Source organism: Dasypus novemcinctus, chromosome 2 (genome assembly GCF_030445035.2).
Source record: "Dasypus novemcinctus isolate mDasNov1 chromosome 2, mDasNov1.1.hap2, whole genome shotgun sequence".
NCBI classification, from domain to species: domain Eukaryota; kingdom Metazoa; phylum Chordata; class Mammalia; order Cingulata; family Dasypodidae; genus Dasypus; species Dasypus novemcinctus.
In genome coordinates this window covers 121,395,811-121,420,186 of record NC_080674.1, presented here as the reverse complement: position 1 = coordinate 121,420,186, position 24,376 = coordinate 121,395,811, and the positions used below count along the sequence as shown (strand labels likewise).

At 39.4% G+C, this 24,376-nt stretch overlaps 1 long non-coding RNA gene across 1 annotated transcript; it reads left to right on the top strand.

The window, feature by feature from the left end:
• Positions 1–5,228: 5,228 nt before the first annotated feature.
• On the top strand, positions 5,229–8,236 carry LOC131273645 (uncharacterized). Its single transcript, XR_009180899.2, has 2 exons — positions 5,229–5,386; positions 6,849–8,236. It is a non-coding gene; the product is annotated as an uncharacterized lncRNA (long non-coding RNA).
• The last annotated feature ends 16,140 nt before the right edge of the window (positions 8,237–24,376 follow it).

Sequence of the window (24,376 nt, the reverse complement as noted above, 5' to 3'; positions counted from 1 at the left end):
AGCTTAGTCGATATTTGTTGAATATAAATGATGAATGAAAGAGCATGTTAAAAAGAACTCAGTGGCTTTTTTTCTTTTTTTTACCCTTTTTACTCCCTGATAATACCAATTTTTAAAATGTAAGACTAGCTGTCTTTCTTTCTCTTCTTCTACTGGTGATACAAAGCACTTCCATAATTCCAGAAACAAAGGACTTCACAGATAGACCCAAGGATGTTGTGACCCAGGGAAATCTCCAGTATCTAAACATCCTCCACCAGTCCTATCTGATGTCAAAATTTTACCACCAGAATTATAAATCTCTCGAACAGGAGGCAAGTGAGATTTTTCTGATGTCCTGTAACCTGACTAAGGCCTAGCACAAATATCAAGAAAAGGCAAAAGTTATTAAGAAGTTGGGGTCAAGCATTTCCCTTCAGGACTTATTAGAAGTTGTCAGAGCTTGCCCACCTAACAGCAGCCCACCCACCCCTTCTTGCCCTTTCCGGGCTATGTAAGGTAAGGAGTTGGAATCAGTCTGTAAGAGAAATCTGTTAGGACAACATTCCAGCTCCTGCCCATACCTCGCATCTCCCCCAACCCATCCTAGTCACCCCTCCCCAAATAAGCCAAGTCTTCCAATCAGATCTTAGTCCTCCTAACACTTTCCTACTGCACTGCCTTTGTTCTCCTGCCTTCTCAAGCCTAAAATGCACTCTGCCCCAGTATCCTGCCTTCTGGAGAAATAGCAACTCCTCCACAAGTCCCAGCGCAAGTATCAGTTCTTTCGGAAGTTTCCCCAGTGGGGAGGAATTTCTCCAATTAGGATTTCTCACAGAATTTTATTTTCTTGGTTTGTAGCACGTGTCACATTCTGCTGTGTGTTACAGTCATGTATCTGAGTTCCATCTGCTACCAGATAACAGGATCCTGAGGAGCCAGATCGCCTCTAAGTCAAAGTTCTGTTCAGTGGGCCCCAAATAATTCTGGTTGTATTGAGGGTAAGCAGACAATTGTTTTTAGAATATGAACTTCTGTCTTGTTTTTGCTGCTTTACTGAAATCAGAAAGATGATGAACCATTGAGTTTTTTTCTGATTGTTTTCCCTCTCTTATTCCAAGAGAGTAGTCAGGCTTTGTGTTCCCCAGCCTCATGGGCCAAAGAAGTTACTTCAGAACAGCTTCTCCTTTCCTCCTGGCCTTTTGTGTGTTTTTGTTTCATTTTGTTTTGTTTTTGTCTGAAACCTAAGCTGATTGAAGAGATTATGGCGGGTGTTCAGGGTTTGGAGTTAGATAGGAAGGAAGGCTCTGTAATATCTTTGTGGGTGGTAGCTGAGTGGAAAAGGACATTCTGCACTCTGGAAGAGAATTTGTTTGTGGTTGCTTGTGGTAGGGTTCTGTGTCCCATTCCCTTGAAGCATTTCAGAAAGAATGAATTTATGGTGTTCCTAGGAAGGTTGGACTCTGGGCACCAGTGCATCCAGCCTTGGTACAAATCAGACTCTTTCAAGGGACCATACAGATTTAAGCAAAGAATATATCAGTGACTACCAAGATAAACTAAAGCCCGCAGGTATTTACTTTCCTAGCATCACAGAAATCTAAATTCTTGGGTAATCCTGAGAGCAGGAAGGGATTTCATCCAATAATAACTAAAATAGAATCCCCACCAGCCTGGTAGGATGCTGGCCAAGAGTTGGAATTAATTTTATTCACACACACAAAATATAAATAGTGCAGCTTCCAATGTTGGATAAGATTCTAGCTGTTGGAGCAAACTGAATGCTGAGTTAAAAGGAATTTTCTTCAAAGCTGAGTTCAGAGTCATAGACTTGCACGCCACTGGATCCTAGGACAAGAATCTTCTAACTCAAAAAAAAAAACAAACGTCCAAATCTTGACCAAAAATGCAGATAGCACAACAGAAGACAATGATATCCAGGAATCAGGTGAGCCCCTGTAGGCTAATGGATGCAAATGTCTTAACTCCTGAAAAAGTGCATCCTGAAAATGTGCATCATTATGGTAGTTTATAAAATACTCATTCTTTTTTGTTTTTTGTTTTTCTTTTATAGGGGGTATTGAACCTGGGACCCTATATGTGAGAAGTAGATGCTCAAACCACTGAGCTACACTTGCTTCCCATAAACTAGTCATTCTTGGTTCCTGACAGACAGTAGGCACTTAACAGAGGTTAAAAATGTACATAATCATAAACAAATACAGTAGTTAAGTACCTCTTATAAACATGTTAAACATAGAAGCCTTCAAGTCTTTAGAAGGAAAGAGCTGAATAAATGTTATGATGTCCTGGTATTTTTGGAAATTTTGATGACAATAAAAAATTGGGAAAAACCATGATTGAAAAAATTGCAAGTAGTTTCTGAGTTTACTTTTGTGAAAGGCTATCTTTGTTCCTGGAAAAGTATCTTCATATAGCCCTTACATGAATACAAATCAAGGAATCAAGGAGCCTCTCACTGGTTTTGGGAAACTTGTAATGTCATCTTTTACATCTCAACAAATGTTGAGATAAGTAAGTTAAATGCTCTGAGCAGTTACAGGAATTGGATTTATGTCTCTGCAGACTTTGTTATTACTTTGGAACAAACATCTTTTTCTCTGTATGGACTGTATGTGTATGTGTGTTCAAGCTGAAACCCACAGGAGAGTAGTTGCAGAAATCTAAAGGAGAGAGAAGACAGCCTCATGTTTACCTTACTTTCCAAAATAGTTTGTGAAAAGGAATTAGACTTGGTTTGGAATAATTTTGTACACACTCCTCTCTCAGTGTTCTTCAAGATTGAATAAGCCAAACTTTGGGAAGGTATTGGTGTTAAGATGTTTTATGTTACAAGTGTCCTACTGGAGTTGTTTCCTCACAGTCATTCTGGAAGAGGTGGATCCTGACTGAGGGAATAAGGAGGATTCTGGATATAGACAGGAAGGGGGACAAAAATTCCTTCTTCCCCAGTGGAAGGGTATAAGATGTGGAGATGGCCTGAGCACTTTTGTGGAAGGAGTGGGGCTGTTCCCTGCTGCATGGAGGCAGGCTAGGGGCACAACTCTGAAGTGGCCCTTTGAACCCCCAGCAAGCCTGAATATAGAGCTTCTGAGCAAACACATCTAGCAGTCCTGTGAATCTCTATACTGTAGTTCATGTCATTGTGCCTAACACTTCAATGGCATCTTGCTGTTCATTTCAACTTGGTCTTTGCAGGGATGTAGTGGACCAAGGGAAAACTTAGATTGGAGCCACCAAGGGGCCGTAGTGCTCTCTTCCTGAGGCCAGAGTTGGGGGTGAGGCCAGTGCTGTTGCCAAGAGTCATTGGCAACAGCACTGGGCTGGGCAGCAAGGAAGATCAGAGGGACTTGCACACACATGCATCAGCATCCTGGGCATTCTCAGAAATAGCTGAGGTTCCTTTGAAAGGGCTATGGTCCCAAGTCATGCTGATAGGGCCTGGATGCCTTGTCATGAGATTATTCAATAACAATATGATGATTTAAGGTTTCAGGCTAATGAGAGCTGGATATCTGGGTTTATTACATAAGCAGCATCTCCAGGTAGGGCCAGTCAACTGATCCAGCTGCTCTCACATTGTGCCCCCATGTTCCACTTTTCCATGAGGCTTTTCCAGTCCAATTCCTGCTACCACCACACAGCCCAGTCCCAAGGAATGCTGCCTCCCTTTCAACACTTTGGCCTAAGCAAGTATAGCAGTTTGATATTATTTATGAATTCTAAAAATAGTTATTGGATTATGTTTGTAAATTGGTCTGTTCCTCTGGGTACATTAGATTGTGTTGGATTCAGAGATTTTATTCTTACTTGATTAAATTATGATTAAGGCTTTTATTGGGCTATGTAAATAGGACCTGAGTTCCCACCAAGGGAGGCAGGGACTCACAGAGAAAATGACATGGCAGAGGAGAAAGTTAGAGTTTTAATGCTGGAGCCCCAGGAAGTAAATAGACAGAGAAGCAGATACGTGAGGAAGGAGAGAAGGCTCCATTAGACATGGCAGGGGCACTAGAAAGAGAGATGAGTCATTCGCCTGAAAGTTTACAGCTGGCCTTATGGAGAGAGCAGGGCAGCTGAGCCCAGAAACGAGCCCTGGGAGAGAGATGAGGCTTATCCCAACCTAGAGCAGATATTGGAAGAAGCTGGGACCTCAGAGCCTTAAGAGAGAGAGGAAGCCTGAACCCTTGTAGATGTCAGTAGCCATCTTGTTCCAAAACATGGCAACAGACTTTGGTGAAGGAAGTAACTTATGCTTTATGGCCTGGTAAGCTTCTACCCCAAATAATTCACCTTTATAAAAGCCAATAGATTTCTGGTATTTTGCATCAGCACTCCTTTGGCTGACAAGTACAGCAAGGATAAAGCTGCTTTCCTCACATATGTTGAGCATGGTGTTATCTCAATACTAAAATAAATTAACTAATACTAAAATAAATACATTTACACTTTTACCTAAAAAAATCTATAAACAAATATTGAACTCTAAACAAGCTGAATATGGGGGGATGTGTCTTTGAAAGCTTTTATAACAAGATATTGGCAAAAAATGTTACAAAAAAATTTAAGACATTATAGAAAATATCAAGTTTTCAATATATCCTGATCGTACAATAGCTTCACTCTAGGATTAGCATAATTTCATAAACATCTCCCTTGGATTCATTTTTCCTTCACTCCAGCCTATCTTCACAGGTCAATTATTATTCTCTACCATAAAACAGTATGTCCTGAATGCCTTCTTCTATTTTTATCACCCACCTTGGTGCCTACTCCTACCCCTTTCTCATTTCCACTCTTAAGGACAGACTTTTCCGCAGAGTTGGCCAACTATCCAGAATAGACTGACAGAAGAAATGTCTATATATATCTATAACCTCATAAACAATAGCTTAGTAGGAGCATCTTCTTACAACAGGAATTATAGAAATATGTTAAGATGAAGATTTTTTTTTTTACATTCTGTTATTCTGTGTGGCAGATTGTATTTTCCAAAATGGCCATAGCAGTATTTCTGGTTCCACGTGCCCTTCTAGAATCTTGCCATACCCCATCTAGAGGCAGAATCTATTTTCCCTTTCCTTGAACCTGGATGGAATTTCTGACTGCTTCAATGAAAACAATGTGGCAGAGAAGTGATGCTGTGTGATTTCCAAGTATAAGCTGGAAAAGGTGATATGACTTCTACCTTCTGTCTCCCTCTTTCCATGCTCACTGTGGGAACAAAGTAACCATGTTATGAGGAAGCCCAAATTACTCCACTCTGAGAGACCACATGCAGAGCCCCAGGGAAAAGCAATCGAGACCATGCCAATAAATGAGCTTTCATATGACTCCAGCTCCAGCCTTCCAGTCTTCCAGCTGAGGCCCCAGACACCACATAAATGTGAGCATAATAAATCGTTGCTTTATACCATTACATTTTGAGGTAATTTGTCACCCAGCCATAGAAACTAGAACACTTTGGTAGGTTGGAGATACAGATATGAATTGAATCCATGTTTACTTTCTTCGTGGAAGTTACAGTCCCATATGTCTTTCACTCTTTCATAGCTGCACACACTGTGGAAGTTTCAGGGGAGTCTGAGTTTGGAACCAGCTGAAAGATACTCTTATGAGTCAGACACATAGCGTTGAACGTATCACCTTTATTACTGATAATGTTGGTTGGTGCTACAATTGGTAGCTATGACGTTGGAGCTACAGCAAAGTGGGTTTGCTAATAATGCACCCCTCAATTAGACATACTCACCGAGGTACTGATTCAGCTGGATAACTGCAGGCCTGCCACACAACTCCCTTCCCTCTTTGTCCCACCCTCTCACACACCTCCTACGGTAGGAAGGCAGAGGACAGTGTCTAAACACAGAGGTAGCAGCGGCTGAGGCAGCATGCCCAGTGTCTTCCCCGAGTTAAGGGGATGGGGAAAGAGACCAGCAGTGTTAGTCCAGCCTAGCAACCATCACAAGGAAACATGAACCATACGATTAGGAAATATTTATGATGTTTCTTTAAGTTGTTTTCTACTTTAGCCTTGTCCTAAGCAAAACTTCCCATGAATTCAGGGGTTTGGTTTGCTAATTTTACATATTTTCCCAGTACATGTTAATATAAATATTTAACTATTAAAAATTATTTAGCTGTGTACCACTTAAAACAACTTCACATATTTCAGTGGATATGTGCCACTCCTGGGGAAAGGATGCTGTGGGAAATTGATACAGGTGAATAAGCTCCAGCTCAGGAAGATACGCAGATCAATGTTTGGTCAAAGGCAAATGTGAGACTTGAAAATTTATATTAATTGGAAAAAAAACACAATTACATTTTGCTCTTTTTTCAATAGTATAAACCGAGGTTAATTGTATTAGAAAGATTCTTGACCCAGGAACTAGAAATCACATTGTTTTATAATGGAGTCTCCTGATTTTTCCAATGATTGCAGTTCTGTGGGCATGACTCAGAATCAGTCTATATTGTTTCTAATTCTGAACCTTTGTGAAGTATTTCCTACTTGCCATTCTAATGATCTCTAACATAAATTTTTTTCACCTTGCATGTGGCCCCTCCTCAACTGTGGTGACAAAAGTTGCTGCTTGAGTCTTCTCTCCCTCTTTCTTTCCTTGCTCCCAGTGCCCACAATAGCGAAACTGGAGGGTCCATGTCAGGGCGGGACTCCCAGTTGTTCTTGGCTGCTAATGACGGGCTCTTAGGGTTGTTTCCTTGTGTACTAAATATGAATTTGAAAGAGAAAAACATTGTCTTTCACCTCGAGCACCAGGACCAGAGAGTCTTTCATTTTGGTTCCTTCTGTGTCATACTGACACTTTGCAACATTTTTTTTTCAGAATTACCTCAAAGAAAAAATGAGGGTGGGCTCTGGAAACCAGCCAGACCACAGAAGTTAGAAGCAGTAACAGCAGGTGCTCCTCCTAACACTGGCCTTCGTTGACTAAGAGGGGCCCAACTCTGAAGGTGAGATTATTGTGCCTTAGAGCGCACTGTCCAAAAAGGAGAAGAAATTATTTATGAAAGCAGGTCCAGCTAAAGCAACTGTGAAAATAGCAAAAAACTTTTGAAATTTGGTAAAACTGTGCCTCTCTCCTATATTACCACACTTTGTTAAATGTCACACTATCATCAAGTAGAAGAATGAACTGGGGAAGTTTGTTAAAAAGCCAGTTTCCTGGATAAAAGGGAACTTTGCCCTGATTAGGATGGCAGAGCAAGATGCTTCAAAGCTCCAACCCCACAGAAATGTTTTACAACTAGCAAGAACTAGAAGCAACATCTTTCTCAAGGCTCCAGAAAACAAAGAACTGCAGTAACAGAGCAAGCACTGAATCAAGAAAAAGGCTACTTAAAAGCAATAGGGTCTCATAGCGCCCTGGCTGGCCTCTCCCTGACCTCTCACTGACTCCGCATGGGCTGCCTACATTTCTATGTGGATCCCTGGTCTCAGTTCTAGCGGGAGCAGGGTAACCCTCGGGCACATACTTGGAGCATGTACATCTGACCCAATCTGTCTGGTGGTGGCCTGAGGGACTCACTGTCCCAGCACTTGTCCCTGCATGTAGAAGGCAGCTCACCAAGCTCCCCTACAGCAAGGTGTGCTGCCCGGGACAAGGGAATACTGGCTGTAACGCATAAAGTGTGGTATTGGCACCATGAAGAAACTGTTTCCACAGGGAAACCTGTGAGTTCCTAGCACTATATGCTATACGTGCAAGCTCAAGACAAGATGCAGGGACAGAAAGGATCAGGGAGGCCTGACCCTTTGGCCTAGAGCTGTTCTTCAAACTCATTGCATGGATAAGTCTTGAAGAAGAGCACTTGCACAGATCAATTTGCAAAGACTGGGAAAGGTGTTTCTTGTTTTACGTTTTTTTTTTTTGGTTAGCTCCTGGCATTCAAGGAAAGCTCTGTCACAACACTTGCTGCATACAAGCTTAAGGAACAGATGCCTCAAGTTTAAATTCTACTGAAAACATATTAAAATACCTAAAGGTCCAGGTTTCCATAAGAGATTACAGAACACACGAAGAAACAGAAAGCAATGGTCCAGGCAAAAGATAATATTAAAGCATTAGAAACCATCAACAAGGAGCATCAAACCTTGGACATTCCAAAGATTTTTTTAAATGATCTTAAACATGCTCAAAGAGCTAAAGGAAAACATGGACAAAGAAATAAAGGGTATTAGGAAAACAATAAATAGACACAAAGAATATCAAAAGAGATTGGAAAATGAGGAAAAGAAACCAAACAAAGCTGAAGACCATGGGAACAGGAATTTAAAATTCTTAGAGGCATTTAATAGCAGATTGGAACTGAGAGAGAAAAAAATCAGTGAACTTGAAGATAAAACAATTGAAATCATTCAATCTAAGAAGCTGAAAAGAGGAAAGAATGAAGAAAAGTCAATGGAGCATGCCAATATACACATTGTGGGGATTCCAGAAGGAGAAGAAAGAAAGGAGCAGAGAAAATAGTCAAAGAAATAATGGTTGAAAATTTCCCAAATATAATGAAAGACATGAATATATATATATATATGTATCACCAAGATGTTCAATGAACTCCAAACAGATAAACACCTGAAATAGACCTGCACCATGCCATGTTACACTCAAACTGTCAACTGCTCTTAAGGAGGTAACATATATGAATAGCTTGTTTTTAGAAAATGTACAAGGCAGTATTAAGTGTTCAGGGAGCATGACATATACAACCTATACTCAAGTGTTCCATGTTCAAAAAATGAATTGATAAATAGCTAGACAGACAAATAGATGTATTGATAGATTGAAGGATAGAGAAAATGATAAGGAAAATATGGCAAAATGTTAAACTTGGTGGATCTGAGTATCTCAGGGGGTAGTGGTATTTGAATATCTCTGTATAGTATTTGTATTATTTTTGTCACCATCCTTTTTTTTTCTTCAAGGAATACAGTTATATGTTTATTAACTATAATAATATTAAACACCAGAAAAATATTTTTTATTTTTTTTAGCCTTACAGTGTTTTATTGTTTTTAAATGTTACATTCAAAAAGTATAAGTGGTCCCATATACCCCCTACCCTCGTCACCCCACTCCTCCCACATCAACAACCTCTTTCATCATCATGGGACATTCATTGCATTTGGTGAATACATTTTGGAGCACTGCTACACCACATGGATAAAGGTTTACATTGTAGTTTACACTCTTCCCAAGTCCAACCATTAGGCCATGGCAGGACATGCTATGTCCAGCATCTGTCCCTGCAGTACCACCCAGGACAACTCCAAGTCCCAAAAATGCCCCCACATCATATCTCTTCTTCCTATCCCTACCCTCAGTAGCTACCGTGGCCACTTTCTCCACACCAGTGCTACAATTTCTTCCATTACTAATCAATCACAATAGTTTCATAGTAGAATATCAGTAAGTCCACTCTAATCCATACTCTTTTCCTCCATCCTGTGGACCCTGGGAAGGTTATGTTCACTCCACCTCTATATCAGGAGAGGACTTAGATTCCACATAGATGATTGATGCAATTCTCCTGCTTGCAGTTGTAGGCACTCTTGGCTCCCTGGTGTGGTGGTTGACCTTCTTCACCTCCCTGTTAGCTGGCTGGGGTAAGTCCAATAAACCAGAGGATAGGGGTTGCAAGTCTGCTGAAGCTCAGGACCTGGCTGTCACATGGACAGTCCAGAGATTCATGTCTCCTGAGTTTACACCAGCCCCAGCACCAACCATAAGTCCAGTAAAAGTGACATGTGTAGACAGGTCACATCTGAGTCCAACTCCATCACACTCAGGAACACAAACTCCAAAGTAGGGCCAACTGACATGGCACTGAACTCCAGAGCCATCTGCCAGGACCATAGAACCTGTGGGTCTCTGTAACCCTCAGGAGAACCAGTACCTGTGTTTGTATCTACTTTGGCTGTCTCTGGGACCCTGCTGAGGCGTGTGTAAGTGCAATCCCTCTGATGACCTCCTGACTATTTTTTGAAGACTCATAGCCATATAAACTCATTTGTCCTTTCCATTTCCCCCTTTTATGCAAGGTCAAAAAGCAGTTTTAAACACCTGATATTACACGTAGGCTGAGATAGTCTGGTGGTCTGAGTATTCAAGGTCTCTTTCTAGTTACATCATCAGCTGGTGTTTGGTAATAATCCTTTGGTGCCAGGGAGGCTCATCCTCAGGAATCATGCCCCATGCTGGGGGGGAAGGTAACGCATTTATATGCTGTTTGGCTTAGAGAGTGGCCACATTTGAGCAACATGGAGGCTCTCAGGAGATAACTCTTAGGCACCTTGTAGCTCTAGGCCTAGTTCATATTTCAGGTACACAGGCTCATAAGCATAGTCATCAGTATCAAGGGCTCATTGTTAGACCATCCTTCTTTATTGGTCTTTGCCATTGCACTTGGGGGATTGATGCTGTTCTATTGGGGAATGTGATAGAGCTTCCCTGGCTAGGAACTCAGCACTCCTTCAGTTGTCATTTTTAAGTTTGAAAGTATTTCAAAATAAAAATAAAAACTTCTGGAGCAAGGACCAGAAAACTCTACTTGAAACAACTCTCCCTAGAATGTCAGGGCATTCTGATGCAGAGGATCTAGAAAGCACTGCTTTCATGACCATTATTGGGACTTTACCTTCTGCTCTAATACATATACCTAAATGATTTCTTGGTAACTCTTGTGAACTTTAATGTGTTTCTCCTTTGACTTTGTTTCACAGCCTGTGCCTCAGCTTTTGTCTAAGAGAAAAAGAAAGAACACTGAACTAAGACACCTGACTGTTAACTTTTCTCTGCTTCTAACTTGTGGTGATAAATTTGCCTTGTAACTTCTTTGGGGCTCAGTATCCTCATCCATCAATATTTTTTAACTGATCTCTCCAGACTCTCAGGATTCCAGGATTTGCTCAGGACCATGGATTTAGTGACAGGTGCAGGGGAGAGCTTGTAGTCCGGGATTGCCGCCACCCCCAACTCCAGCAGCAACCAAACAAACTTTGCTTTGAAATCTATTCTGTATTTTAGAATTCCAATAATTGTTGGCTTGGGCAGGGGAGTCCCCCTGCAGAAAGTGTTTGAAATTCACAGATTATATAATCTTTAAAGAGTCCTTCCAAATATAGTATTTATTGCTAGGAAAACGTTGGATCTTCTCCTAGCACAAATCACTCTTTGTGGGATTTTCTGACCTCCTTACTCCTACTCTTAGTTTATGGCGGCTGCTTTTATTAGACTTGAGAGGAGGGATTCACTTCTGGGAAGCACACTGGATGAAGAGCTATTGTAAGCACTGGAACATGACTGGCCAAACTAGGCATTGTGACAATCAGTGCTTACCTGGCAGATATGCTCAAGAATCATTTAAATCTAATTATCAGAGAATTAGACTCCCTCTTCTCAGATTGCATCAGATTACTTCTCTCCCTCCATTTTACAACGGCCCCCCCCCCCCCCCCCCCCCGCCCAAAACACACACACAGTTGATAAACTGTTTATTTCAAAGTTGTGGTGTAGACAGAAACAATAGACTCTTTCCAGAGGACATTCCAAACATTTAAAAGGTATAATTGTCCTCTGAGAGACGTCACATCATCTCAGGACAAGATAAGATAATTCCTCTGAGTTCTTTCTGTCAGTTCAAGGACGATGTGCTATTGCTCTGGCAGGGACGGCCTTGGATTGGGCAGCCAGAGTGGCATGATCAGCGAACAAGGAAGGTGTCCTCCCTAGCTGGGCAATGAGAGCCATGTCCAGGCATGGTTACTACTAATCAAAATTCTTCCTTTGTCCAGAGAAATTAAGGCACTGAATGTATTCATTTCTTATTTTTGCTCAAGAATCAAGTGCATTCATGTGTATAAATGAGGAAATGCAGTACAAATAAATGCCCAGTGTCTTTGGACATGTTTGGACAGTCTTTGGACATGTTGGAAGTCACAAATGCACCTTCCCCAGATTGCCATCATCTGCAAGGAAGTGCTCTGTCCCCTACATCAAACACATTCTCCATGGAACACAGTCTGTCAGCCACAAGCATTTACATGACCCCGGACTAGCTAGTGCCTCACAGCCCCTGTGATCATCTCTGGGCCAGAAGAACCTATATCAACATAGGCAGTCCCTAAGCTGGCTGTTCACTAACAGAAAACAAAATGCCTAAAGGCCATATATATTAAATCTGGTAATATATAATCAAAGCTTATTTTATCATAACACAATAAAGTTTACCTAAATTGTAAAACCAAGCTTCACAGTTAAATAATTCACAGAAAAAGGCTGCTTTTGGGGAAACCAGCTCAGTAAATGAACTCATTCATTTACTCATTTATTTAACTGACATTTTTTGGTCCCACTTAGGGGCTTGTATTAGGAGCCATTGAATTAGGAGTTACAGAGAATCCAAATAGGACATGGCCTCTATCCTGCACAAGAGTATTTAACATACATGACAAGTATCAAACCAATGAAAATAATAATAAATGCCATGAAAGAGATATCAGCCAAGCACTGAGGGTGCTGAGAGTAGGGAGCACTTCTGCCTAAAGGATGGGTACAGGATTTTTACAAGTAGACATGGAGGGTAGGATATTAGGGAAAAAGAAAGCCACACAACAGTCAAGGCTCACATGTGCCATACAATTATGAAAGTTTTAATGTTTAGGAGAAGTGTGAAATCTAAATGTCTAGAGGGCAGGCTGCGAGTGAAAGCCTGAGGAAAAAAGCAGAGGGCAAAGGCTAAGGACTTTGGGCTCAATTCTGGAAGCAATGGTAGACTCATCTGAATAAATAGTTATATAATCAGTCAGAACTGGGCCTTAGGAAAGAGTACTGGCTCTTGTTGTGATGCCATGAAGTAACCACAGACAAAAGAAACAGAGAATATGACCTTCCAGGTAAATGATAAGAGACTTTGACTTTTTATCCTCAAAAATGGCAATAACCTTTGATCCCTTGGATTGAGCGAATAGTCCTGGTATTTTCACATTCATCATGGGTATGTATGTATGGGACAACCCTCGGAAGGAGGAAACACATTATGGCAAAGTGAGGACTGAGTTATTTAATTTTAATATTATAAAACGTGACTTTATTTTCCAAGCTGGTGAAACTGAACACATTGGTTATGACATTTTGCCTGCACATAGACAAACCAAGCATTTTTGAAGTAAGGATTAGAAATACAGGAAAGGGAAGGGCAGGGGAAAGGCAAGATGTAGGGTGGGACTGTCGAGAGAAAGGAGTAAACAGCTCCCAGTATTCTCCCCTTTGAAAGTGTATCTTGTGAGGAGAAAGGCACATTAATCAATTACTAGAGTTGAGACAGCTGCATAGCAGTCTGAAAGGGAAATAAAGTCAAATCCCTTCTTACTTCTCAATTCATAATGTATCCCAGATGGAGTCAAGATTTAAAAGAGTCCTGGGCCAGTCTCGAAGCCAAACTCAGCATGTAAATGCAATGCATTCCCCCCAGCGTGGGACATGACACCCGGGGATGAGCCTCCCTGGCACCGAGGGATCACTACCAAATACCAGCTGATGATGCAACTAGAAAATGACCTTGAATTAAAGGTTCAATGCGGATCAGCAGAATATCCCTGTCTACATATAATAACAGGACTTCAAAATGCTGTTTGACCTAATGTAAGGGGGAATGGAAAGGAGAAATGAGTTTATATGGCTATGAGTCTCTAAAAAAGAGTCTGGAGGTTGTCAGAAGGATTGCCCTTATGCACACCTGAGCAGAGTCTCAGAGACAGATAAAGTAGATACAACCCCAGGTATTGGTTCTTTTGAGGGCTAAAGAGACCCACGGGTTCTATGGTCATGGCAGATGGGGTTCACTGCCATGTCAGTTGGCCCTTCTTTGGAGCTGGTGTTTCTGCGTGATGGAACTGGACTCAGATGGCATCTCTTTTCACAAGACTTTCATGCTACTTTATTGGAATTGTAGTTGGTGCTGGGGTTTAAGATATATCTAGGGGATTTGAATCTCTGGACTGACAATATGATAGCCACGCCCTGAACCTCAACAGACTTCAACTCCTACACTCTGATTTATTGGACTTACCCCACTCAGCTAACATGGAGTTGAAGAATGTCAACCACCACACCATGAAGCCTAGAGTGCCTACAACTGAAAGCAGGAGGATTGCATCCAGTATCTATGTGGAATCTAAGCCCCCTCTTGACATAGAAGTGCAATGGACACAACCAATCCAATGTCCACAGAGAAAACATGGCATTGGTGTGGGAAAAGTGGCCATGGTGGCTGCAGGGTGCGGGGAATGGGAGGAACAGATGAGATGTGGAGGCGTTTTCGGGACTTGGAGTTGTCCTGGGTGGTGCTTTACGGACAATTACGGGACATTGTAGATCCCCCCAGGGCCCACTGGATGGAACGTGGGAGAGTATGGGCTATGATGTGGACCACTGACCATGTACTTTCTTTGGTGAACAATCTTATTAAATCTTTTGTTCAATTTTTTAAAAATCTAGCAGAATGGAACAGTCCTATTCCACTGGTGGAAGCAGGGCCATGGCTAAGCACAGCATCCAAACCTGAAGACTCTTTTTTTTTTGGGAGGTATCAGGGATTGAACCCAGGACCTCACATACAAAGCAGGCACTCAACCACTGGGCTATATCTGCTTCCCCAATTGTTTTTTCATTCGTTTGTTTGTTTGGTTTTGTTTTTAGGAGATACTGGGGATTGAACTCAGGACCTCTTATATGGGAAACAGGTTCTCAACCACCTGAGCTATATCTGCTCCCCCTGAAGGCTCTTATCTGCCTTTTGAAACCAGGCAGTGACTTAGGTGTTGGCCCAGCAATAGGTTTCCATGGTTCATTACTCCCTCCACAATACACATACTTAGGGTCATCCCAGTTCTTTATTACACAACTACTTCTGAATCCCTTTTGCCACAATGCCAGTGTGGCTGAAGTGACTGATTTTTGAGGGGTTTCCAGCCTCAGCCAAACATTGCTCAGAACCACCCCATCTAAAACCTCAAAAGCAGAAGTAGTTCCTTCTACCCTTTTCCATTTCCTATTTAATGATGAGTGGCATTCTTTTAAGGGGAAAACCTTATCTTACTACAATAGAAATTCTATCCCCTTTTGTAAATATCATTTATACCTATTTCTGTGTAATAACAATAAAAAAACCTTGAGATAGATTCATCAGTGATTTGGTTCTGTATTTTATTTAATGTCAACTCTTATGATGCTTAACCTTCACACCTTTTGTTTTTGTTTTTTAAATTAATGATGCCTGGTCATCTATGTCCAAGTTTTTTAAAAGAAGAAAATCCACATGTTGATAAAGAGAATTTCCCATCACTGCACATAACACACATTTTAGCTTTACCACAGGGCTAAAGGCTGAACATTAAATTGTTTGGGTGAATATCCCCCAAAAATCTCAGAGAGAGCAAACCACCACAGTGTGAGTCTGGTGCTGACTCTTAGAGGCTGTGATCTTAACCAAGTTACTTAACATTTTTGAACATCATGATTCTCATGTACAATAATGAGCATAGCAATATTTGGCTCAGAATCATGGATAGAATTAGTGAAATTATGTAGGTGAAGGGCATAGCAATGTTTATAAGACTTGAAATCCTCAAAAGTGTAAGCTTCCATTTCTTTGTGATATATTTTATAAAATTATATGTTGTAAAATATATTATAATTTTCCATATAATTAGCAATTGAGTTCAAATAAAGAATATATGGCTTCAAAACATTTAAAGAAGAATTAATACCAATTCTTCACACATTCTTCCAACAAATAGAACACTTCTCAACTCGTTCTGTGAGGACTGTACTACCCTGATATCAAAAACAGATATCACAAGAAAACTACAGCTCAAACAAACAAACAAATACCTGACCAACTAGGAATAGAAGGGAACTTCCTCAATCTGAGAAAGACAGCTATGAAAATACAGCTAACAGCATACTTGAAAGACAGAATGTTTTCCCTCTTAAGATCATGAAAAAGGCAAGGATTTTGCTGTCAACACTTCCATGCAACATTACAGTAGAGGTTCTAGCCAGTGCAATTAGGCAAGAAAAAGAAAAGAAAAGCATCCAAATTGGAAAGGAAAAACTAAAACTATCTCCATTTGCAGATGATATGATTTGGTGTATAGAAAATCCTAAGGAATCCACTAAAATGTAATAAGTGACAAGCAGGATTATAGGATACAAGATCAATGTAAAAAATCAATTGTATTTCTAAGCACTTGTAATGATCAAACAAACTAAAATTAAGAAAGCAATTCTTTTTACAAAAGTATCAAAAAGAATAAAAGTATCAAAAAGAATAAAATATTTGGGAGTCTATTTGTCAAAAGACAAAATCTATACTCTGAATACTACAAAAATTGTTAAAAAATAAAAAAGCTCTAAACAGATAAAATTTCATGTTCATGGACCAGAAGACTTAATATTGTTAAGATGAAAATACTCCCCAAATTGATCTACAGATTCAACCTGATCCCTATCAAATTTGCAATTGATTTCTTTGTAGGAATTGATATGCTGATCCTAAAAGTTGTAGGAATTGTAAGGGATCCAGAAATAGCCAAAGCAAACTTGCAAAAGAAGGACAAAGTTGAAGGACTCTCACAATACAACTTTGAAACTTACTACAAAGGACCCGCAATCAGGACAGTGAAGTAATGGCTTAAGGACAGAGATGTAGATCAATAGAACAGATTCAAGAATACCCCCTGTATATAAAGTCAATTAATTTTCAACCAAGGTGCCAAGACTATACAATAAGAAAAGAATAGTGTTTAAAACAAATGGTGCTAGTACAAATTGATAGCCACATGCAAAAATTAACTCAGAAGGGATCAATGACCTAAATGTAAGAGTTAAAACTATAAAGCTCTTGGAAGAAAACATTGGAAAAAATATGTACCACCTTGTATTTGGCAGTGTATTCTTAGATATGACATCAAAAGCATAGGAAAAAAATAAAAATTAATAAACTGGACTTCATCAAAATTAAAAACTTCTATGCCTCTGAGGACACTATCAAGAAAGTGAAAAGATAGCCCATATATTGGGAGAAAACATTTTCAAATCATCTATCTGATAAGGTACTATATCTAGAATATATAAAGAACTCTTACAACTCAACAAATAAAAAGACAAGTAACTCAATTAAAAATAAGCAATGGATCTAAATACACATTTCTTCAAAGATGATATACAAATGGCCAATAAAATCATGGAAAGATGTTCAACATCATTAGTCTTCAGGAGAAATGCAAGCAAAACCACAAAGAGATACTACTTTGTATCCACTAGCATGCTATAATCAAAATGTTAGATGTATTAAGAGTTGGTGAGGATGTGGAGAAATTGGTTAGCTCACACACTGCTCATAGGAATGAAAAATGGTGGAGCAACTTTGGAAAACAGTTTGGCAGTTCCTCTGTTTTATTAATCATAGAGTTACTGCATAACCCAGCAATTCCACTCTTAAGTAACAACCCAAATGCCCATCAACTGATGAATATATAAATAAAATATCATAGAGTCATACAATGGAATATTATTTGGGCCACAAAAAAGAAGATTCATCCTACAACTGATGAACCTTGAAAACATTATGTTAAGTAAAAGAAGCTAGTCACATAAGACAGCATAATACATTATTCCACTTTTATGAAATGTCCAGAACAGGTAAATATATAGAGGCAGAAAGTAAATTAATGGTTGCTTATGGCTATGGGACAGCTAGGGTGTAATAGCTAATGGGTATGAGTTTCTTTTCAAGGTGATCAAAATGTTCTAAAATTGACTGTGATGGTAGTTGCACATACCTGTGAATATGATAAAAACCATTGAATCATACACTTTAAATGTATGAATTATATTTGAACTATATTTCAATAAAGCTGTTTTAAAAATATGCTGTTCTGAAAAAAATATTGTTAAAAATATAACAAAAGAACAAAGACTAAAATAACTCTAAGACTGTATGAGGTAGGTTATGTTTCCAAGTCCTATAAAGTGGGGAATATTATAATATAATATTGGTATACCAAGTCTCCCAATTTATTATAAACTATATATGTAACATAAAAATAAAACTCATTAAAACTTAAATTTGACCTAAATATAGGGTTGCCAGACTTGCAAAGAAAAATATAGATGACCAGTTAAATATGAATGATTTCTAACTGCCTATGATTATGGTTATTTAGATAAAAGAAAAAATTGCATGAGACACACTTTACTATGAAAGTATTTGTTTTTTATCCATAAAAAATTATAAGCATCCAAATTACATAGCTATTTCTTTACTTATATATCCCAGATGTTTGGCTTGGCTTTCCTTTACGGTTCCTTGTTTTGCAGAATTCCTTATAAAATTCCTTGCAGTTATAGTCTACATTCCATTTACATTGTGACGTATCATCTACAGGGGTCACATTAGACTTTTGTTCTTTTGTCCATTCATTAATGAGAAAACACACTCAGTATTAGCATTATGAGCTGGTATTCTGAACAGGTAACCTGGTAAGTGCTCTTAAATTTGATTTTTGAAGCACATATCATCTGTGACAGTTTGAGATTATTTTTGTGAATCCAAAAAAGGGAAAGGTTATGTTTGTAAACAGAATCTATTCCTCTAGGTGTGATATCCTTTGATTGTTTAAATTCAGTGAGGGATCTTTGATTAAGTTTACTTGATAAAATCAACTAATGGCTTCTGATTGGTCTGATTGGTCTATGGCTTCTGATTGGTCTATGGTACAGCATAACTCAGGTTGAGTCCCCATTCCCTTGGTGGAATGATATAAATGGATATTCACTCAAGAACATGCCAGAAACAGAGAACTCTGTCATTTTTGAACCTGGAGCCCTGCGGAGAGATGACTCATTTACCAGATAGTTTGCTGTTGACCTTGGGAAGAGAAGATATAGAAGACCCAGAAAGAAATGAGCCCTATGCCAGGAGAGAGAGGAAGCCTTGAGAGACAAGCCTTATGCCAGTCTGCAGCTGAGAGAGAGGAAGCCGAGAGGGGAGGGCTGAACCCTCACAGCAACCATCTTGTTTCAACTTGTGGCAACTGACTTTGGTGAGAAAGCAACCTTGAGTTCGACTTTTTAAGGCCCTGTACCTGTAAGCTTTAGTCCAAATAAATACCCTTTTTAAAAAGCCAACAGATTTCTGGTACTTTGCATTAGCATCCCTTTGGGAGACGAATGCAGCATCTTTCATGGTATAACTTGCTTTTCTATTCTTAAGTATTATGGTGTAGCTCTCGATTAATGACTTTTAGAAAAATGATAATGATATTTAATATTAACTGTGGATGCTTGTGGATTTAAATGCACCACATCACCTAACTGGCTTGCCTGTTTCCATGAGGATAACCACCATCTTCTGTCTAACCTATTCGCTGTCCAGGATTTCTATCAAAGTTCTCCTTTCTTCTCAAGCCTGATGGGTTCATGAGGTCAGACCCTCTTTTTTAAAAATATATATTTGTATCATAGAAGTTGTGAACTTATAAAACAATCATGCACATGTGTAGAATTCCCAAACAACACCGCTTCACCAACATACCACAACATGTGGAGCATTTGTTACAGATTATGAGATAATATCAGAATGTTACCACTAACTATGGTCCCTAACATACATTTGGCATATTTTTCCATACCCGCCTACTATTAACAAAGTTCATCTTTGGTACTGATGCAAGAATTTTATAGTATTACTGTTAACTATAGTCTGTAGGTTACACTAATTGTATTTTTCCTATGTTTCACTACATTTCCACAACCCTGCAATAGTGACGTACACTGTTCTAGTTCACAGAAGGGCATTCTTGCATTTGTACTATTAACCACAATTCTCATCCACCTCTGGGTTCATTGTGTTATTCAGGTCCTAGAATATTCTCTAGATTCCCTTCAGTTGACATTTACATCCCTAGATTACCCTGTTCAGTCACAATACCATTTATACCAGATGCTACTCACTATAATGTGTTACAATCAACTCTATACATTTCCATACATTTATAGTCAAGTTAATTAAAACTTCTACAGATATTAAGAATCAGGGGAAGCGGACTTGGCCCAGTGGTTAGGGCATCTGCCTACCACATAGGAGGTCCACGGTTCAAACCCTGGGCCTCCTTGACCCGTGTGGAGCTGGCCCATGCGCAGTGCTGATGTGCGCAAAGAGTGCTGTAACACGCAGGGGTGTCCCCCGCGTAGGGGAGCCCCACACGCAAGGAGCGCGCCCTGTAAGGAGAGCCACCCAGGGCAAAAGAAATTTCAGCCTGCCCTGGAGTGGCAGCCACACACATGGAGAGCTGACGCAGCAAGATGACACAACAAAAAGAAACACAGATTCCTGGTGCGGCTGATAAGGATGGAAGCAGTCACGGAGGAACACACAGTGAATGGACACAGATAGCAGACAACTGGGGGGGGGGGCGGGAAGGGGAGAGAAATTAAAAAAAAAAAAGGATCAGTATGTGGGAAACAAAGGCATGTTGTTTCCATGGAAGCAAGTTACTTCCTTGACCACTGAGTCAAACTGTCCCTTGTGATTATCGGTGCGGATCACAATCTTGGCTGGGAAAGCACACCTGCAGGCAGAACAATAACATATAGAACAGAATGACCTGAGTAACAAGATTTATGAGTATAGTTACTTATTTTTATAATAATAGTTCCAGTAAAGTTTGTTGGTGTTCATCAATCACTAGTTAATATAGAATGAGGTAAGGGTAATAGGTAACTTGATTTTGTGCTGAATGTCACGTATGCTAGGGGTATATATACTAGCCCCTCGACTCAATAAAGTTGTCTGATGAGCTTGAGAAATCAATGCTCTCAGATCCCCTGAACCCAATCTCTCTTTGTCTTTCATTCCTGATATCCTTGGGTCACCGACTAAGACTCCGACATCAGTACACCTTCGCAGCCCTCCTCTTACCTGTTAATAACATATACTCTAGATTTTAACTTCATGCATTTATTCTTTGTATTTAGTTCATATTAGTGAGACCATGCAATATTTGTCCTTGTGTGTCTGGCCTATTTCACTTAGCATAATGTCTTCAAGATTCATCCATGTTATCATATGTGTCCCAATTTCATTTCTTTTTACTGCAGCACAGTATTCCATTGCATGCATATACCACATTTCGTTTATCTATTCCTTAGTCAATAGACACTTAGATTGTTTACATCTTTTGGCATTTGTGAAAAATGCCACTGTGAACATTGGTGTGCACATGTCTATTAGTGTTAGTTTTCACTTCTTCTGGATATATTCCTAGTAGAAGAATTGCTGGATTTTATAGCAGTTCTGTATTTAGCTTCCTGAGGAACCACCAAACTATCTTCCACAGAGGCTGCACCATTCTACAATCCCACCAACAGTGAAGGAGTTTTCCTATTTCTCCACATCCATTCCAGCAGTTATTGTTTTCTCGCTTGTATTTTTTAAATAATGGCCATTCTATGTGGTGTGAGATGATATCTTATTGTTGTTTTAATTTGTATTTTACTAATAGCTGGTGATATTGAACATTTGTTCACGTGCTTTTTGGCCATTTGTATTTCCTCTGAAGAGATGTCTATTTAAGTCTTTGGCCCATTTTTTAACTGGATTGCTTCCTCTTTTATTGTTGAGTTCTAGGATCTCTTTATATAGAATGGAAATCAAACCCTTATCAGATATGTGGTTTCCAAATATTTTCTGCCATTGAGTGGGCTGCCTTTTCACTTTCTCAATGAATTCCATTGAATCACAAGTGTTTAAGTTTGAGAAGGTCCCATTTATCCATGTTTTCTTTCATTGCTCACGCTTTTGGTGAAAGGTGTAAGAATCTATGACCTACCACCAAATGTTGAGGATGTTTTCCTACATTTTCTTCTAGGAATTTTATGTTCTAGCTATTATATTTAGGTCTTTGATCTATTCTGAGTTAATTTTGTATATGGTGTTAGATAGGGGTCTTTCTTTCTTTTAGCTATGGATATCCAGTTCACCCAGCACAATTTTTTGAGTAGACTGCTCTGCCCCAGTTGGGTGGGTTTGACAGGCTTGTCAAAAATCACTGGACCATAGACATGAGGGTCTGTTTCAGAACTATCAATTTGGTTCCATTGGTTTATGTGTCTATTTTTATGCCAGTACCATGATGTTTTTTTATCAATGTAGCTAGGTAATATGATTTAAAGTCTAGTAGTGAGAGTCCTCTAACTTTGCTTTTCCTTTTTAAGATGTTTCTGGATATTCAGGGCTCCTTGCCCTTCCAAATAAATTTGATAATTGTGTTTTCAATTTGTTTAAAAGTGCTGGTGGAATTTTTACTGGAATTGCATTGAATCTGTATATAAATTTTGGTAGAATTCATATCTCAATGATAATTAGTTTCCAGTCCATGAGCATGGAATGTTGTTACAATTCTTTAACTCTTTTAAAATTTCTTTTAGCAATGCATTATAGTTTTCTGAATACAATTACTTTATATCCTTGGTTAAGATTATTACTAAGTATTTAATCTCTTAGTCACTATTGTAAATGGAATTTTTTCCTGACTTGCTCCTCAGATTGCTCATTATTTGTGTATAGAAACACTACTGATTTGCATATTGATCTTGTACAGAAATCATTTTTTACCTTTAGTAGCTTTGTTGTAGAGTTTTTGGAGCTTTCTAGATATAGGATAATATCATCTGCAAATAGCAAAACTTTTACTTCTTCCTTTCTGATTTGGATGCCTTTTATTTCTTTTTCTTGCCTGATTGCTCTAGCTAGAAACTTAAGCACTATATTGAACAACAGTGGTGACAGTGGACATCCTTGTCTTGTTCCTGATCTCAACAGGAAAGCTTTCAGTCTCACCATTCAGTACAATGTCAGCTGTGGTTTTTCATATATGGCCTTTGCCATGTTAAGAGTTCCCATCATTTCCTATCTTTTGTAGTATTGTCATCAACAAAAGAAGCTGTATTTTGTCAATACCTTTTCTGCATCAATTGATAGGATCATGTGATTTTTTTTCTTTGATTTATTAATGTTGTGTATTACACTGATTGATTTCCTTGTGTTGAACCACCCTTGCATGCCCAGTATAAAATCCACTTGGTCATTATGAATAATTCTTTTAATGTGTTGTTAAATTTGATTAGCAAGCATTTTGTTGAGGACTTTTGCATCTGTATTCATTAGGCAAATGGGTCTCTAGTTTTCTTTTTTCTTAATATCTTAAAAAAAATTTTAATTGTCTTTTTTTAAAAGATATATAGATCACAAAAAATGTTAAAAAAAAAAAAAAAGAGGATCCCATATACCGCCCCCCCCCCACTCCTTCCACATCAGCAACCTCTTTTATTATTGTGGCACTTTCATTGCATTTCTTCTTTTTTTTTTTAAAGATGTATCTATTTATCTATTTATTTCCCCGCCTCCCACCCTGGTTGTCTGTTGTCTGTGTCTATTTGCTGCATCATCTTCTTTGTCAGTTTCTGTTGTCATCAGTGGCATGGGAATCTGTGTTTCTTTTTGTTGCGTCATCTTGTTGTGTCAGCTCTCCGTGTGGGTGGTGCCATTCTTAGGCAGGCTGTACCTTCTTTCGCATTGGGCGACTCTCCTTTTGCATTGGAGTGCACTCCTTGCACATGGGGCTCCCCTACACGGGAGACACCCCTGCGTGGCACAGCATTCCTTGCATGCATCAGCACTGCATATGGGCCAGCTGCATACGGGTCAAGGAGGCCCGGGGTTTGAACTGCAGACCTCCCATGTGGTAGGCGGATGCCCTAACCACTGGGCCAAGTCCTCTTCCCTCATTGCATTTCTTGAATACATTTTGGAGCACTGCTGTGGATTATAGTTTACATTGTAGTTTACACTCTTCCCCAGTACATTCAGAGGGTTGTGGAAGGATATATAATGTCCAGCATCTGTCCCTGCAATATAATTTATGACAACTCCAAGTCCTGTAAATGCCCCCACATCACACCTCTTCTTCCCTCTCCCTGTCCTCAGCAACTACCATGGCCAGTGTCTCCACATCAATGATAGAATTTTTTCCATTGTTAGAATCACAATAGTTCTATAGTAGAATATTAGTAAGTTCACTCTAATCCATATTTTATTCCTCCATCCTGTGGACCCTGCGATGGTGATGTCCATTCCACTTCTAAATCAAGAGGTGGCTTAGATCTCACATGGTTGATGGATATGAATCTCCTGCTTGCAGTTGTAGGCACTCTCGGTTCCCTACTGTGGTGGATGACCATCTTCTCCTTCCTGTTATTTGACATGGGTAAATCCAATGAACAGGAGACTA